This window comes from Cryptomeria japonica, chromosome 6 (assembly GCF_030272615.1).
Source record: "Cryptomeria japonica chromosome 6, Sugi_1.0, whole genome shotgun sequence".
In the NCBI taxonomy this organism is placed as follows: Eukaryota; Viridiplantae; Streptophyta; class Pinopsida; order Cupressales; family Cupressaceae; genus Cryptomeria; species Cryptomeria japonica.
In genome coordinates, this window is record NC_081410.1 from 558,326,244 (window position 1) to 558,340,877 (window position 14,634).

Genomic DNA, 14,634 nt, shown 5'->3' on the forward strand with positions numbered 1-14,634 from the left:
AATGATACATGGGATCTTGTACCATTGCCTGAAGGACGAAAACCTGTTGGTTGTAAATGGGTGTTCAAGAAAAAGATTGGTTCAGATGGAAGCATTGAAAAATATAAAGCAAGGTTAGTTGCAAAAGGCTACTCTCAGGTTGAGGGTGTTGATTACGGTGAGATATTTTCTCCTGTTGCAAAAATGACGTCCATTAGATTTTTGCTTTCTATTGCTACTGCTTATGATTTAGAGGTTGAGCAAATGGATGTGAAAACTGCTTTCCTTCATGGTGATTTGGAGGAAGATATTTATATGACACAGCCGGAGCACTATGTGGTGAAAGGCAAAAGTAATTTGGTCTGTAAATTGAAGAAATCTTTGTATGGCCTCAAACAAAGTCCTAGGATGTGGTACCAGAAATTTGATACATATGTGTTGAGTTTGGGATTTGAACGTTCTAAATCAGATCATTGTGTTTATTATAAATCTTATGGTGATCATTTCTTATTCATTGCATTGTATGTTGATGATATGTTATTCATTGGTAAAGGGAAAGGTATGATTTCAGAACTGAAGTCTCAGCTCGCTGCTAAATTTGAAATGAAAGATCTTGGTGCAGCAAACCACATTCTTGGGATGGAAATTAGAAGAGATAGGGCGAACAGAAAGCTATGGCTAGGCCAGAGTAAGTATGTGAATTCAGTGTTACAGAGGTTCAACATGCAGAATTGTAGACCATTGAGTGTTCCTTTTACAGTTGGAATGAAACTATCTGTTTCAGATTGTCCTACATCCCCATTGGAGATGGAAGACATGAGCAGAGTGCCTTACCAGAGTGCAGTTGGAAGCTTGATGTATGCTATGGTCTGTACTAGACCAGATATTGCCCAAGCAGTGGGAGTACTTTCTAGATATATGTCTAATCCTGGTAGAGTTCATTGGGATGCAGTCAAAAGAGTCTTCAGATATTTGAAGGGTACTTCAGAGTATTCTTTGTGTTATCATGGTAATTCAGTTGGAGACATGACTTCCCTTGATATCCATGGTTATGTAGATTCAGATTGGGCAGGTGATATTGATAGCAGAAGATCCACCAGTGCTTATGTGTTTACTTTGTTTGGTGGTGCAATTAGTTGGATGAGTAAGCGACAGGCTGTGGTTGCTTTATCCACTACTGAAGCAGAGTATATGGCAGCTACTCATGCTTGTAAAGAGGCCATTTGGCTTAAGAGACTGTGTTCGGATATTGGAATAAAACAAGGTACAGTGACAGTTTACTGTGACAGTCAGAGTGCAATTAGCCTAGCTAAGAACCCGACATTTCATGCCCGGACCAAACATATTGATGTTCAGTATCATTTTGTTAGAGATATGGTCGAAGATGGTAGGATGAAGCTGGTTAAGGTGGACACTTTGATGAATGTTGCAGATGCTTTAACTAAGGCTGTGAGCACAGAGAAGTTCAGATGGTGTTCAGAGTCTATGGGTCTTATGGCCCCTAGCAATTGATTCATTGTGTTGACATTCCCTTCCGCACATGCAAGGTGTTCGACAAGTGGGAGATTTGTTGGGAAAAATGGTGTCTCAACCTTGCATTTATGTGAGGTTACTATTTATAGTAAGTTTTCATTTGAGCACGAAATAGTGCGAAACTCTCCCTGAAGCTTCTAGTTGGCTAGATAAGCATTCCGGTAAAGTTGCGTCGCAAGGTCACAGCTAGTTTTGAAGATATTAAAGTTTTCATCTTGGAGGGGTGCAATAAAATGTTTAAACTTAATTTTGAGGACTTTAGAGGCTCCGAAATGCCCTGAAAAGTTGCCGTTACCGGCGAAGCTGGTTACGAGGTGATAGAGCACTTCGCGAGCTTTCCGACGCTTCAAACGGTTCGTCAATCGGACACCCGGTTCTCAAGTTATGGCCTCCGAAAGTTTGTACTCCTGAAATAGGAAAAATAATTTGTATCGAATACATAAATGAGCTGTAAAAGGGAGCGACACATGTTGATGTGTGCTTTAACATGTCATAGAAGGGAGATAAGGTCGGCTACACCTTATTGGGTGGTTTTAGCCCATGGTTTTATAATACCGTTTGACGGTTTCTTGTATTGTATCTCCTATTTATGAGGTGTGTGAGATAGAGGTTGTGTGTAAGAGTCTTATGGCTATTGAGTTGCCTCTGAATCTCTGATTAGTGGTACTCCTGCGAAGAGCTTGCTCTGCAAGTATTTTGTAATCTGTTTTTGATTGCTGAATAAAATATTGAGCTGCTTTTGGAGGGTGGGGTTTTTCTCCCGAAAGGGTTTTCCCCACGTAAATCATTGTGTTGTGGTATGATTGCTATTATATCTATTTCTATTTTCTGTAACTGTTGTAATGATCTGAAAAAGTTTTGCATTACCCTCCTCTCAAGGTTAGTGTAGGAAGTTGTTTCCGCTACTTAACTTTCTTACAATGGGTGCACAAATTTCACTGAACCCTCTAATAAACTTTCTGTAAAACTGGGCTAGACCATGAAAACTCCTAACTGCACTGGCTCATTATGGGGTTGGCCAACTTGTTATGGTTGCAACTTTAGATTGATCCATCTTAAGATCTCCACTGGACACAACAAAACCAAGATAGACTAGCTCTTGCTTCATAAAATCATATTTCTCAAGATTTATGGTTAACTGCTCATCAGATAATCTTTGCAAAACAATGGCTAAGTGTTTCAAATTCTCCTCTTTAGTCTTACTAAAAATGAGAATGTCATCTAAGTAGACTACCACAAACTTACCAAGAAAATCCTGCAATACTTCATTCATTAACCTCATAAAGGTACTGGGAGCATTAGAGAGTCCAAAAGGCATAACCAACCATTCATAAAGACCCTCATTTGTTTTGAAATCAGTTTTCCACTCATCACCCTCTTTTATTCTTATCTGATGGTAACCACTCTTTAAGTCTATTTTTGTGAAATACCATGCACCCCCTAAACAATCCATCAAATCTTCTATCCCGGGAATAGGGAATCTGTACCTTATTGTGATTTTGTTTATGGCTCTAAAGTTTGTGCATAGTCTCCATGTTCCCCCTTTCTTAGGTGCTAACACTGTGGGTACAACACAAGGACTTATACTCTTCCTTATTAATCCCTGATCCAACAACTCTTAAATCTGCTTAGCTACCTCTTTGTTCTGTTCAGGAGTCATCTTATAGGCTGCTTTGTTTGGCAAAGAAGCTCTTGGTATAAAGTCAATCTGATGACTAATGGCTCTAGGAGGAGGTAATGTTGCTGGTTGTCCATCACCGGTGATGTCCTTAAAGTTATCAATAATTTGCTGCACATCTTGTGGGATCTCAACTTGTTTTTCTTTCTTCTCCTCCTTAGGTTTGACTACAAGTGCATAACCAATCCCATCTCCCTCTTTCATGGTTTCGATGAACTCTCTTTCATTGACTAATAACACTTTAGGTGCCTATGGTTTGCTGTTCTCTATGTCTTCACTAAGGGACTGCATTTTGTAGACAATGCCATTCTTTTGAAAGGAATATGTGTTTTTCTCACCATCATGGTGTGCCTTTCTGTCAAATTGCCAAGGTCTACCCAATAGTAGATGGCAAGCATCCATAGGAAGGATGTCACATAGTATCCTATCCTTATATTCTCCTATGTTGAAGTCTATCCATGCTTGTTAATTAACTAGGACATGTTGCCCCTTGTTTAACCAGGTTACCTTGTAGGGTTCACTGTGCCTCATTCTAGGTAGGTTCAATTTGCTAACTGCCTCCTCTGAGATGATGTTATCAATGGAACCTGAATCTATAACCACCTTACATACCTTGCCCAAGATTTTGTACTTGATCCTGAACAATGCTCTTCTTTGAGACACTTCACACTTGTGAGGTTCTTGCATCAATACTCTCCTCATCATTAGACTCTCACCATCTTCGGGTGCTAGGTTCATTGCTGGAGTTCTTGTACTACTTCCTTCCTCCTGAACATAGTTCACTCTCTTTTCACCTCCATGGGAAGAACTAGGCTTTTCTGGACACCTACAAGCAGGATGACCCAATTTCTGACAGTTATAGTATTTCATGGTGGAGAAGTAAGACCCTCTACTTGGTCCACTAGATCTACCCCTTCCTGGGTTGCTTGATCCCCTACCTCTATAGTTGGGCTTGCTCTGAGAATCCCCACTTTTCTCTATAAGTTTAGATTCTCCCTAGGAACTTTGATCTATGTATCTTCCCCCAAAACTGCCTCTATGGCCTCTACCATCTCTGCCTCTTCCTCTACCTTTGTTATGCTGCTCTTGCTTCTTCCTACTCCTTTCCTCTACCTTAAGTGCAAGTTGATAGCACTTCTGGACTGTTGTAGGACACAACAAGCTTAACTCTTCCTAAATGTTCCATCTCAAGCCATTGAGATACCTAGCAACCTTGACATTTTCATCCTCTTGGGTCTTTGACCTAAGGCATAGCTTCTGAAACTCCTCGATGTAACTACTGACATCTAACTCTTATTGCCTAAGGTTTTTCCTTTTCCTATGAAGTTGTATTTCATAGTCCTCAGGAATGTAAGTCTCTCTGATCTTGGACAACATTCCCTTCCAAGTTGCTATGGGCTTTTTGCCCTCTTTCTCACGTTCATCCTGAATGAACTTCCACCATGTTAAGGAAGCTCCTCTCAACCTGGACTTAGCCACCTTCACTTTCTGGGCCTTTGTCACACCATCACATTCAAAATGGTTCTCAAGACCCTCAATCCACTCCATGACCACTTTTGGGTCCATTTTACCATTGAATAGTGGGACTCCTTCTAGTGTTCTCCCACTCATAGCCTTCAAGGCTTTCAAAAAGGGTTCATTCTCTATCACAGGTCTGGTAGAGGGATTTCATCCTCTATAGCTAATAGCTTACCCCTGTCTTCTGTTCCATCTATCTTATTGCTGGCTTCATCTGCCTTCACTTCTACTTCTCCCAATTTCTGCTCTAGGATGTCTAGCTTCACTCTGAGTAACCTATTTTCTTCTTCCCGATCTTCCATTTTCTTATCTAACTCTGTATTTGTCACCATGGTTGCCAAATTGTTACTTCTTCCAAAGTGTAACTGAGCTCTGATACCACTATGATAGAGAGGTAGGGCAAGGGGGTTGCCTAATTAGGCTTGTATTTTTACCAAGTGATAGGTCCTTAGCTAGTTTCAAGGTGTAGTCACCAAAATCAGAGTGCAAAAAGCTTATAGGCAACCTAGCAACTCTCCTTGATCCACCTCCCTAAGTCAAACACTCCCTAGTTGCTCAAGGGCTTCAATTCCATTGTTTAGCGCTTTGTAGTCTAACACCTTACTCTCTCAATTGGAACTCATTTCCTCTATCCCTGACCTATTCTCTAACTGCACAAGGTCTCCTCTTGATGAATTATAAGTTTGTGTCAAGTTCTACCCCCATGGGTGTCTTTGGTCTTCTATGGTTTGGAGCATAGTAATCCTTCACAAGTGCTACAAACTGACTTATGGAGTCTATCTCACCAAATGGGTTAAATGCATGCAAGATTAACTTGTTTCAACTTGAATTGAAGGGTTTTATTCTTTACAACCTTCCTTTGTGTACCTGATTTGACAAAAAAACATATTTTAGGCCTAAAACGAGCTACAAGGAATTAGCCCTCTTTTTGGGGTTTTGTGCTCATCCTGCTCCAATGATGGACTTCCAGACAAAAAGAACCTTATATTCTGATACCCTTTTGGAATTTCTTGAGGATTTTCTAAGTTTTAGGGTCCATTAGGCCTCCTCCATGACTGTCCCAAAAATGGGTGCAAAAAGAAGGGTTTGCTAGGGTTTTAATGGCAAGAATCAACTTGCAAGCTAGAAACCTTCAATGTGAATCATGCAACCTTATTTCTACCATGCCACATACTAATTAGGCCAAGATAAAGCAGTTTTACACCTTCAAAGGTTAGAGAACAAGGTTTTACAAAAGATGCTCATAAGGAGTGTGCAACATTTACAACTTTTTCCTTTCTTGCTTCCCACAAACACATTATTGCATGAGTACCAATTACATTCAAAACATGTAAACATTTCTAACATTAGTGACAAAGGAGAACCACATTAGCCCTACACCAAATGACATTAGGCAATTACAGAACAAATGAATCATTCACTATCAAAACTTGTTATCACTACACTTTGCCTCTTGCATTTTCACTTTAAACTACATTTACCACTGTCAAAACTATTTTTCAAAGGTCTATCTGGTGCATTTGATCAATGCTCTACCTTTTAATGTTTTTTGACCTTCATACCTGCTAGTTGGAAGAGGAAGATTGCATAAACAACTCAACTTAAAATGCAAAAATCAGTCATAATTGATTGTTACAGCTAGCTGGGCGTTTCAACTTTGCCTAAAGGATCATTAATTGATCTTGGCAAACTCAAACCCATGGGTAGGGTCAAAGGCCACTCCTTGTTCTTGTTTGCAAACAAATAGAAGGAGATACAAAGTTTTACAAACACCAATATATGGTGGAGAGTAAGGAAATGAGTGGAAACCAATACCAAAATAGTGACTCACTATTTTTTTTTACACAATTTTCACAAACTGAAATATGCAACCATCTTTATCATGGCTTAGAAATCGTCTTTTCTTTCACATTTAACTTGAACAACAAGACTGATTTGTCCAGCTGATGAATGCATTTTCTATAGAAGAGCAAAGCATCAAACTTCTTCAAAGACCCTAGCCAAATGGCACACTTGCCTAGGGCTCCATGGCCACAAAACCTCTTGCACCTGCATTTTTGAAATAAAAACATGTATTTACATATCTTACAAGTTGACAAACTGGTTCTTGGGAAGCCATGAACATTTAGGGCTTCAAGAAGCCAAGTTGGTCAAGCATCCTTGCCAAATTCCTAGACAAGGCAATGAAACTGTCAAAACCAATTAATTTTGCCTAGAATTCAAAACTTAATGAAATTTGATGCCACCAAAGGGAAAAGTTTCAGGAAACATAAGAGAACTTAAAAATGTAAGAACAATATGGCCAAGTACAACAGGTGTACGGACTGCTTCTCACATGGAGTTAAAACTTAGAGAAAAATAAGGTAAAAACTAGTGCAAACTGAAAAATGCTTGACATCTCCATGAAATCAACCCTTACAATGGTTAGAGTAGGAGAATCAATACCTCTACAAGTCAGTTATCCTCCTGTACGGATAGGTACATGTCCAAGAGCACTCAAATTTGACATTTTCATGTCTAAAATGACAACTTTTAATGCCTAGATGATGCAAGGTTGACCTCAAAGACCACCAATCACCTAAGAACACTACTCACACCTAAAAACCAAACACAAAGCATGTCTAAAAACTTTTCAAAACAAAAACATATTGAAAAACTCACTTTTCCCAACATTTTGCCAAGCAACTCCAAACTAGCAACTTTGAGCAAAAAGATGAAAACACGAAACATGACCACACAATGAGTTCAAAACTCATCCAAACAACTTAAAACAACTCAAAAACATCTTAGACAAACTTTCCAAGTCAAGACTAATAAAAATCAAACCTGCTATCAAACCTGTGATGAAATGAAGCTAGGTGCTCCGGCACCAATAGGAAAAGGAACAATATAAGGTGAAGATGCACCAACCCAGAGAACTCGAGGATCAAAACCAAGTGGTAACAAAGGCTTAAAGTTTTAAAATAGAGAAAAATTGTATGATTGAAAATAGCAACAAAAAAAAATCTGTCTAATCATCCATAGCTCAAAGGTATGCAACCATCAATATAACTCATTCCAGCAACATATCCAATCTATAAACAACAATCACAAGCTCCATGTATAATACTTGTCAATGAAGAACATACTCATCTAGGAACTCTCACTACAAGGTAATGTAAAAATTGAAAACAAATCAAGGGTGACCAAGTATACCAATCAAAAACTAACCTAAAGGGTGAAAAATATTGAAACCATGTAGTAAAAAAAAACAATTTCGATGATTGACGGGGTTCATTCGGCAATGTGATGGTTAATTGTGGAATTTTTAATAGTACCACCAAGGTTCAAATCCCCACTAGGGTAATATGAACACAAGATTGTACCTTCATTCATCTAGTGTGCTTGTAGATTGTGAACAATTATGGCATCCATACTAGTGCTTTCACAAGTTTTCATGCCTATGCCAAAACCTTACTAGACTAGTGTAATCATGGGCTCCGTGCCCCTTAATACTGAGTATGAATTCCCTTGTTTGTGGCCTCACTTGATTATAGGCTCAGCTAAAAATTTCTTATAACTGATAAAAATTAATAACTATAATGATTAAAACACATGAAATCAAAAGCACTACATATTCTCTCACATGTCACCATAGCTCTCTCAAGTTCACCACAACAAACCATGTTGAAATGAACCTTTGAGAAGTACCCATAAAACGAAGAGAGAAAACTTATAAATCATATCAAATAAAATGTCCTTATACCTACACCTTAAGAAGCTTAATTTGTGTTATTTAAGATATCCTTCACAATCCCAAACTAAAACCAAAAACATCAATCCAGTCATTTAATATCATAGAATAAACAAAAAATATGCATCTCATATCACCAACATGGATGTAAGGTCTCTAACCAAGGAAGATCAAATTCAAATCCATCCCAAATTAGAAATAACACTAATAACACATCCTATAATCCTTATTAATGTATATTAGACCACAAATAATATCATATGCAAAAGGAGATAAACATACAATATTATCCTCAAATTTTCCCTCTATAAGCAAATAACCATAACTCAGGATCTATATCTATGAAAGGATAAAGCAACAACCAAACCAATAACCAAATAATGAACCCACATTCCTACCAAAATTACCATTGAATTGTTATACCAACCTCTCAATGGAATCATTAATAAACACATGATACAAATCCCCATAACTAAATATGTAGACCCTCTCATCATTGGCACTGGCTATCCAGGGGAAAATTTGCACCGCCTGGATAGTCGTGCTTCCTCGGTCCTCCCCCCTCCGCATTGGTCTCTGCCCGAAAGGTGCCCGTGAAACCCGCGAAAGGACGTCGCCTCAAACCGCCTCTGGATTCCGGATTCCGTTTTGTGGATAATTGTTTTTTGATCATTTTAATATATGATCCTTTTAGAATTATGTTTAAAAAAATTATATTTTTAATATAACAATTCTAATATATCATAATTATTAATACTATTTTATTGAAGTGAGATTTATAGTTAATATTATATAAATATAATTAAAATAATAATAATTAAGAATTATAGAAAATATTTTTTTACTTGTAATATAATATTTTAAATGATATTATATATTAATAATGATATTTATAATTTAACTCTTTTAATAATTACGTCGAAGGCATCTTATTTGAAAGAGATGACCTCGGTTTTTCATCGAACGACGGATAATGTTGTAGAAGAGAAGCAAGACCATCGAAACGATCTTTTGGGTTCAATTTTATCAGTATTATTTAACATATCATTGATTTGTATTTGTCCGATACTTTAGTATAACACTATACTTTGTTTCTTTTTGGTAAAATGCACTCTCGCACATTCATTTTAAAAAAAATTTATTCCCACGTGTTTGTACATGGCCTTAGACAAATATTGGCATAAATTGCAAGTAAAAAAAAATCCCATAACATAGATATGTTAGAGAGACATTAATGTGCATCACAATGAGGTGTCAAAAATATATGAAACCTACAAAACATGAAAGCAACTTCCCCTATAAAGGTCAAATGCGTATGTAAAGATAGATATTGTTTGAATGTCAAATTCCCCTATACCCTTGAAAACTTCATTTATGATCAACTTTCAAATGGATCAATAAATTCCCTAGGAAGGCTCAAATAAGTGTGGTAGGAAACAATGAAATTCTAACCTTTGTGAAACGAATCTACACCTTCTACATGTTAAATTTGTCCTCTAATTTGAAATCTTTTCAAGACCTTATGAGATTTAGTAAGCAACATCATTAATATAGCTGAAATATGGAAGAGCCAAATATTTTTCGTTAGAGAATAAGAATAAGAAGAAGTTTTAACAAATTGGTTATTTTTTAATTTATATATATAAATTTTTTATTCATAATTTATATGCCTAATTTTTAAAATATCTTTATTGTCCATTTTTCAAACATAGATAAATAAAATTCATACCTAGATAATCTTCAAATATAAATACCACCCCTTACAGAATACAATAGATTGAATGATGAGACAATGTTGAATGGGAAGTGGGAGACAACATAAATACACCAAGATGATGAATAGATATAATATAGAAATGAAAATATAAAGCATCATAGAGCTACCACCATGATTGGAAATCAAATCCATTGGAAATGCACATATCATTCATATTAGTTATAGTCACAATATGAGAGAACTCACACTACCAAATTTGTTGTCAAATATAAGCATAGGAGATATATCATTGCAACTTTGTATTATATATATAATAATAAATGTGACCATTGTGGAAGTGAGTAAGTCACTACACATAAATTTCACAAAAGCTTACAAAAGGATGAGCCAATTTTTCACATATACAATAGTAGTCTAACTCAAAAGTACAATATACAAATAATGTCTTTATCTTAATTCCAGAATCCACTCCCTCCAAGCTCTAATTTTAAAATAGAGTTAAAGTACTTAACGATTAATACATTGGAGAATAATACACTATAGTGATTAACCAAAAAAGTGTTGATCATGATCCTCCATATGAATATCATCAACACCTGAAAATACATATGAGGACATTACAAGATTAATTTTCAAATTGAAGACTCAAATTTGATTGAAGTTCATTTCATAATTTACTTACCGTTTCCGCTTTGCATTGTGTCCATTATTGTCATCATTTGATTAAGATCAATAGAAAATGGTTGCATGTTTTTTTGAGAGTTTTGTTGGCCATCTAAAGTTGCAATAACATTCACATTAATATATCACGTATAAAATTAATTTATATATTAAAGACTGAAAATTAATGAAGTTCACTTCACAATTTCATTACCATCTCTAGCTTGCATGGCATCAACTATTGTTGTTGTTGTCTTCTCAGGATCAACAGAAATCAGTACCATATATTCTTTATTTTTTTGATGATCTTCTAATGCTGCAATAACAAGCACATTCAACACATCAGCTTAGATAAAATTAATTACAAACTAAAGACACAAAATTGATTGTTTTTATTTAATAATTTTGTCACCATATCTAGTTTGTATTGCATCCATTGTCATTGATGTCTGGTTAAGATCAATAGAAAAGGGCAGCATATGTTGTTGATCTTTTTCTTTATCACCTGAAATTGCATTGAAGTAAACATGTAACACATCAACTTAGATAAAATGCTCAAGTATAAAATCACATTACGTAATTAATCTAAACAATATTAAAATTCATAATTACCTGCAACAGTTTGTTGAAATGTTTGAGCTGAAATAATACTAAGCATTGATGGTTGATCTCTAGAAATTGTATCTTTTTGTTTAATTAAGTACAAAAAAATGGTTAGAGATAGGAATTGAGTATTTTTCAATAAAAATTAATAAAAATGTTTAATATTGACTAACTTACTATCTACAGCTTGTATTTCATCTGTTAGCATTTGGTTTAGATCAATGGAGAAAGGCAATCGACGTCGTCGAGTACTTTCTTGATCATTCAAACCTATAATAAACATATGTTTAACATATGAAATAAAAATAAGAAGTATTGATATGTGAATTACTCAAATACCTATGAATAAATGTACTCACCTTGCTGCATGATAATATCTCTTTCTTCTTGTATTGCTATGCCTGAGCGATTGGTGAACTTTTTTTTCTTTTGCTTTCTACATCTTGTAGAGGGGAATAGAAAAGTTTCATGCTCCTCAACTCTTTCATTTAAGTTTTCAGATATGGCATTACGTCTTTGATGAATAGAATGACGTTTGTGCATTTTGGTTGGACTAAACCATGGTGATATTCGTCTAATAGACATGTTCTCTGAGCCAGGGATTGATCTAAATTTGGAAGATGAAGCAAGAGATGCATTGATATCTTTTCTAAACCTCTCAACACACTGACTAAAAATGTTTTTTTCATCTTCACTGGTCGGTAAATTTTGGAGCAATGAATTTAAATAATCAATGGAACTTTGAAATCCATCATTAGAAGTATTAGATGATATCCAACCATCTGTAATAGAAATAATAGTGATTAAGTCAAAAAATATTTAAAAACAACGCATATTTCATTATAAAATGATGCTTTTAAGAATTACCAGTTCTTTGAGCTTCACCAACGACAACCCCATGCACATCTTGATCTTCTGAGGGTATGCAACCATCTACAATTGAAATAAGAATTAATCAATGATATGAATCAAAAAATCATTTTATACTTAATTATAAACATCATATCAACATTACCAATGATGTCAATTTCATGACTAGAATTCCCTCTAACTTCATCAATATCATCAATCAATGGAGTAACATCATCTACAATTCAATAAGATTAATTTAGTTAGTATTGAAAAAAAATTATAATAATTAAAAATATAAATATTAAACTTAAATATGAAATGACACTTACCAACAACCTGGTCTTGCTCATTTGGTTTGTTTCTCTTTAGAATATCTAAGACCTTCAACACATGTTTGCATGTGTTTCCTCTTTTTGCCCAATCACAATCACACACATGCAAATTTGCTTCAAATTTCCTAACAAAATACCATTTTGTTGGAATTGTTTGGCTTCTTATCCTATATGTGTTAGGGAGGAGATCATATAGAAAACAATTTGCATCTACTATATTTTTTGATCTCTCTAGAGCAGTTATGTAATATCTTTCCTTTTTGAAGTTTGTGAGGAATCCAGATAACTGCAAATATCTTTTATTTTTGTAGAATGGTTCTACTCTATGAAGAAGTGTATGAATAAGCCAATCCATTCTCCTTGTGCATTTCTTTGAACGATCACTTAAATAGTGACTCTTAATGTGGGAGTGGTATGACTCTATAGAAGCATTGGTTTCTTGATTTGCATGAGAGAAGTTTCGAAAATATTTTGCCCACATTGCTATACAAACAAACATAATGAAGTCTTAGCATATACAAAAAACAACTTAAATTATGAAAATGTATACAAACAATAATTGATAACTTGATTATCTTACCAATACGACTCTCATCATGACACCAAGTATTTTGAAAGTAATCAATAAATTTCTTCTCTTCTTTGAATTCCTCCATAAAATTTTTGATCGATTGAGTAGTGATGCCTTGATCATCACTTATTTCATACATTATCTCACCCAATCTATGAAATATATGTGTTGCAACATCCTTATTACTAGCATACCTGGATTACATAATAGAAGATCAAATTATGAAGTTGACGCGTGTAATTTACCATATGTTTTAATTAAAGATTGACTTACCTATACACATTCTTCAACCATGCCCTACGTACATGTCAAATGCATAACAATACTTGACAATCAAAGGATAACCTACAAGTTACATCATCAAAGCTTATAAGTGGGATTTTAACAAAATTAATTGTTAAATTGAAACTAGTTAATGTTGAAAATTAGGGAATATAAATTTTGATAAACTAAATATTAAGAAATTACAATCTCATAAACATAAACTAAGACTAATAAAACCTGATTGCTTCAATCTCTGCACTAGCATCATCTGTCATGAATGCATTGACATGCCAATCTTCTTTATCTTGTTTCCCTCTCTTGTAAACCTCCATCAACCATTCATTTATATCTTCAACTTTATTTCTTGAAGATATGGCCCATGCAACAGGCACACCAGCCTCTTGTTCATCAAATACAAGCAAGGAATATAATTGATACTACACATGAATAAACCATTGATAAGTAATTTTTTAGATAAAATAGACCACTAACTAAATTAAGATCCACAAATACAATTAATATGGTTCTACTTACCCCATATTTGTTTGTTGAAAATGTGGAATCCATTGCAATAATTGAGTTATGTGAATGTTTCACCATCATCTCCCGCATCCATGGTGTTTGAATGCCTATGATTAATGGAACATTTTCCTCATTGTTTGGTGTTTTATAGCAGAAGAAGTTATCTTTCTCCTCTTCATGCCACAAACATACACTTTTTGCATCATCTTCATTTTTTTGTGATCGAAGAGAGCGTACTCTTTTCCATGCATTCAATACATCCTTCCTCAACAAGCATGTGTCCCTCTTATTCATCAACTTTGTCAAACCACGATCCAAATAGTGTTGTTCACATATTGTGTCAATTGACACACCCATCAACAATAAGGATTCAATATATGATTTGCATTCATTTGATAATCTTGGTGCAACACTACTTCTTGGATCACCAGAAGGGTCATCCTTTCCATGACAAAATTCACCATTAGCATCTTGATGGCTAAACTCATTATATGTGATGATTGCAACATTTGGTCTACCATACATAACCTTAACATAAAAGTGGGCTTGACAACCCCTTTTTTGAGTAAACCTTCGTATCCTTTGCATTTTTTCAAGATTGTTTTCAGGTTTATTTCTTCTATCCTCAGGCCCATAAGCACAATGATAACTGTTTATACATGTACAAAATAT

The 14,634-nt window shown here is 35.1% G+C and overlaps 1 long non-coding RNA gene across 1 annotated transcript; it reads right to left on the reverse strand.

Moving 5' to 3' along the window:
- Nucleotides 1-10,576: 10,576 nt before the first annotated feature.
- Nucleotides 10,577-11,100, reverse strand: LOC131054351 (uncharacterized). The gene is made up of 3 exons (XR_009107990.2): nucleotides 11,033-11,100; nucleotides 10,841-10,933; nucleotides 10,577-10,754 (listed from the first exon to the last, which is right to left on the reverse strand). It is a non-coding gene; the product is annotated as an uncharacterized LOC131054351 (long non-coding RNA).
- Nucleotides 11,101-14,634: the final 3,534 nt, after the last annotated feature.